Source organism: Carlito syrichta, unplaced genomic scaffold (assembly GCF_000164805.1).
Source record: "Carlito syrichta isolate Samal-C Ts95f unplaced genomic scaffold, Tarsius_syrichta-2.0.1 Scaffold305126, whole genome shotgun sequence".
NCBI lineage: Eukaryota > Metazoa > Chordata > Mammalia > Primates > Tarsiidae > Carlito > Carlito syrichta.
In genome coordinates, this window is record NW_007249222.1 from 46,722 (window position 1) to 51,786 (window position 5,065).

The window sequence follows — 5,065 nt, forward strand, 5'->3', positions numbered from 1 at the left end:
GTCCAGATCAAGGTAAGACTAGCTGAGAGTCAAATACATTTACATGTCTAAAAAGAACATTTACTCTTTTCTCTCTGAGAGCTGCTACCTATAACGTTTCATCTACATAACAAGAGCACTTTTGCTAACCAAGTCTCTACTATCCCTCCCATAACTTATTTTGCCTGGAAAACTTGATTTACCAACATAATTGTTTTTGGCCATGCTCTGAACCCACATTTTTTCTGTAACCTCAAGGTGGTATATAAGCTTCTGTACCTCATTAAATAAACTTGTATGCCTTCTTCTCTTTAAATCAATTTGCCTCCTGTTAGTGATTTTCGATAAACCATTAGGAGAACAAGGGCTTTATTCCATACACTTGTTGTACTATAAACATTGTTTAAATATATACACAGAGAAAAGCACAAGTGTATCAGCATCAGTATCTGATCTTTTTATGCTCCATGTAGCTGTCATTGTTTATTCCATGCCAAAGCTAAAGTGCCTTCTGTTTGCTTGCACATTTTATATTCAGATATTTTTAAAAATCACCTGTTCATGATGGTAAGTTTCCTATGATGTGTTAGACCTATATGTCTGGCTGCTGTTTTATTTCTTCCTTTAATTCATGCATTGCAAAAATATACTAATGCATACTATCCACTATTTCATTCTCCATTTCCAAACAAAAACAGATTAAATGTCCTTGTTTAGTATGTATAGTTTCCAGATGAAATACAGTCTGTCCAGTTAAATTGGAATTTCAAATAAACAACAAATAACTAATGAAACACACTTCTGCTAAAATTTTTTAAGAAGAAACTATTTCTTATAATAACAGATTTCATTCATAAGGTGTCCAATATTTGTATTTGCTAAATGTAACAATCGTACTAGTAGAGAAGTTTGGACATTGATTTTCCAGAGACCATATTTGGGTTTTTTCTCATTATTTTATTTAGAAGTTATTATTTATCAATAGCTAGAGGTGAGGCCACTTATCCAAATCTAGTTTATCAGGAAAATTTTTTTTTTTTAAACAGTATTCCAAATATTCTTGGGTTATCAAAACTGGATCTCCTTCCCTTAGTTTAACAACCCAGTTTTTTTCAGTGGCTTTGAAAATAGAAAGCTGCCTTGTTTTCAACTCCAGCAGCTTATCTTATTCTGTCCTCTAGTGGCGTATACTTCAGTGGTAGATCAATTTTTATCTGTAAGAGGATCACTTGTATACCTAATCCAGAATTGTATCCCACATCTTTAAAATAAGATAATTTTTAAATTTTTTTCAATTAACACAATCTAGAAGCATATACTTCAAGCTAATTATGTTTCTCTTACTTAATTCACTCCTAAAAATCCTGCTGTTAAATACAAAGCTGTTATGTCCAATAAAACACTAGTATTTTTAATAATTAAAATTATACTTTGCATCCTATTCAAAGACAGTTAAATAAAAATAAAAACAAGAAAAGATAAAATAAAATAAAATAAAAATTAAATGAAAACAAAATGCAGATACCCTTGTTGATGAGGTGTGCACTCCCTTTCCCTGGCAGTTTCCCACTACTGTCAATCATAATATCTTACCAGAACCTCTAGTTGAGTAAATTGGTGATTGTTTCATATCTTTGCCTGAAACCATAATATAAAAAAGTCTAAAAATTTGCATATTTATTTAACTCACGAAAAGCCATTATACTGAAAAATTGTTTAAATGTGATACAAATTTTAAAGGTATAATGGTGGAAAGCTGTTAACTCTATACTGTCTCTGTGAATTAAGTCTGTATTTGTAGCCTTACTCAAGAATGTAGCCTATGACACTCTTTCAGTTGCAGTTTCCTAAACACAACTGAAATTTTGATGACCAACATGAGAGTATAAATACCTTTCTTAGATTCCATACTGAAACAATGATTGATGGACAGGAAACACCTTTACTCAGACTATCTGCTATTTAAGGAGGAGTAGGACATATAAAAAAGATTTCTGTCTTGGATGAGATGTCCATTGAAGCTATTAACAAGTTCAGAAATTGAATTGATGAGTCCCCATACTTACTGATTAAATTTTCTTTTATTAGCACTATAATAGAATGGCAAACTCCAACAGTGCTTTGGAGACACACATCCAATGATGGCTTATATCAAGGCTATACTTGATTTAATAAGTGTTCCCTGATTATAAGATAACAACACATATAATACTTCTTAGTTTTGTAACATCTTCAGCTGCAGAGGCCCGCTCCGCAAGGGTCGTGAGATGTCCTGAAGGAGAGACGGATAGGCGAAGGACGAAAACAATATACCAGGACACCTACTTCCTGAACAGATGACCATTTAATGTTAGTTAACACAGAACTTTTATACCATTCGTGAAGGGGCAAGACAACGAAAATTCCTTCACGTACATATCTTTTAAAAGTTACCATCTAGTGGTCTTAGTAGCAAACAAACCAAGATTCCCATAAACATTTAGACAACAAGTTTTATTCATAAAGCCAACAATAATACTTTCAGTCCAGTGTCCCAAATTACAGTCCTTGAAATGTCTCAAGAAAGTTTCTTTAAGTGTACATTTCTTTATGTGTCAGGAATTTTCCCATCTTAGGCTTTTATGTTCTTCAGAGTCCCGTGATCGCCTCCCTTGTCCAGATGTCCTCGTTACTTTTCTCTTATCTTGCAGTGCTTGTTTCTAAAGAGAACTCAAAAGAAGCTTTTAGTAATGTTTCCCAGGCCCCTCAAGGTTGCTTTCTGTTTTAGCTGATCTGTCATAAAAGTGTCTGATTATTATATTATGAGTTCAGTGAAAACCCACTCTATAAATGTTAACTTAGAGTTTTAACTATTGAATTAAGTAAAAACCTTAACATTAATCTTTATCCTAAGTCAGTGAAAACAGTGTTATAAATCACCTACATAACTCCTAGATAAGTGTTAGAACTTATAATGAACTTACTATAAACTTGTGCTTCTAAAAAACCTTATGTCTAAACACTAAACTGTGTAATCCTAAATCAAATAAGGAGTGAATATACTTATATCATTTATTACTTAAGCAATATCTAGTAACTTATAACCAAGTGAAATAAAGCATTCTTGATGTACTTCAGAGTTTATCCCTTGCATATGTTAGAAAATGCCAAACAGCATAGTGGGAAATGGAAAAATGAACCATGACATTTCCAGGTTAGCTGTGATTCTTCGCATAAACATGCCATCTTCTTCTTCCACGACTGCACAGAATTTCTTCAGCTGTATCAACAGCAAAGACGGAAGACAGAAGGGCCTCAGCTGCCCGGACTCGCTTTGCGGCCGGGGGTCCTCAGCGCACCTGGACTTTGTCAATCAGGCGGGCCTCTAAGGCTGGCTCCCAACAATCAGCAGACCTCTTTTATTCTTAATTCATTAATTTGAATCTTCTATCTTATTTTCCTCATCAGTCTAAGTAAAAGTGTATCACTTATTATTTTTTAAAAAACAGATTTTGGTGCATGGACTCATTATTTTTCTGTACTTCATTTTAGTTATTTATAATCTTATCTTTATTAATTTCTTTCATTTGCTTGTTTTGCTTTAATCTTTCTAATGTCTTCAAGTGAATAATTGGGCTATTGATTTGAGATTATTGTTATTTAAAATAAAATATATAAGTATTTACAGCTAGAAATATCCTTTGTTTAAAAATTGCCTTTTAAAATCTATAATAATTGCTATTTGTATTATTTACATTCATCTCAAAGTATATTTTAATTTTCTTGCTATTTAATCAATACATTAATTATTTAAAAATTTTTTGTTTAATTTTCATTTTTCTGAATTTGCCAAATTCCTTTCACTTATTGATTTAGAATTTTGTGTTAATTTAGGTACACAACATTTTCATATAACTTCAATAATTTTATATTTAATGACATTTGTTTTATGGTCAGCATATCTGTCCTGGAAGATGTTACATTTACACTTGTGAAGAATGTGTGGTATGTTGCTCTGATTAAAGTTATCTATATTTTTTGCTGTTGTACATAAATGTATGTTAGAGCTAGTTGATTGATAGTATTGTTCAGGTAATTCATTTGCTTGCTGACTCTCTCTCTAATTGTTCTGCCCACTACTGAAAGCGGGAAATCATCTGTTTGTTTGTTTGTTTTTTCTGACTTTCTATTTGTTCTATCCACTACTTTAAGAAAGATATTTAAATCCCCAATTACAGTTGTTGAATTGTCTCTTTCTTCAATATTGTCATGTTTGGCTTCATGCATTTTAGACATCTATTGTTAGAAGTATAAATGATTAAAATATTTATAGACATTTTCTGGATTGCTCCTTTCATCATTAAAATAAATGTGTGTGTGTCTGAACTAAGTCAACTGAAAAATAAAGGATAAGTCAATTAACATATTTTTAAAATATACCTTCATTAAAAGTAGAATTAATATTAGAGGAAGTTGCTTTTATTTCATTAAAAATTGGCTTTAGCTGGGCTCGGTGGCTCAGCCTGTAATCCCGTGCCTTTGGGAGGCCGAGGTGAGTGGATTGCCTCAGCCCACGTGTTCGAGACCCGCCTGGGCAGTGAGACCTCATCTCTACAATAAATCAAAATATCAGCCGGGCGTGTTAGCGAGCGCCTGTAGTTCCAGCTACTTGGAAGGCTGAGGCGGAAGGATCGCCGGAGCCCAGCAGGTCGAGGCTGCGGTGGCTGGGAGCGGCCACTGCACTCCAGTCTGGGCGACTGAGTGAGACTCCAACTCAAAAAAAAAAAAATTGGCTTTATTAAAATGTGCAGTTAAGGCAGGCTCCGTGGCTCAGCCTGTAATCCCGTGCCTTTGGGAGGCTGAGGTGAGTGGATTGCCTGAGCCCGCAGGTTCAAGACCCGCCTGGGCAACTTGGCAAGACCTCATCTCTACAATAAATCAAAATGAGCCAGGCGTGGTAGCGCGCGCCTGTAGTTTCAGCTACTGGAAGACTGAGGCAGAAGGATCGCGAAGCCCAGCAGGTGGAGGCTGCGGTGGCCGGGAGTGGCCACTGCACTCCAATCTGGGCGACAGAGTGAGACTCCAACTCAAAAAAAAAAAGTGCAAT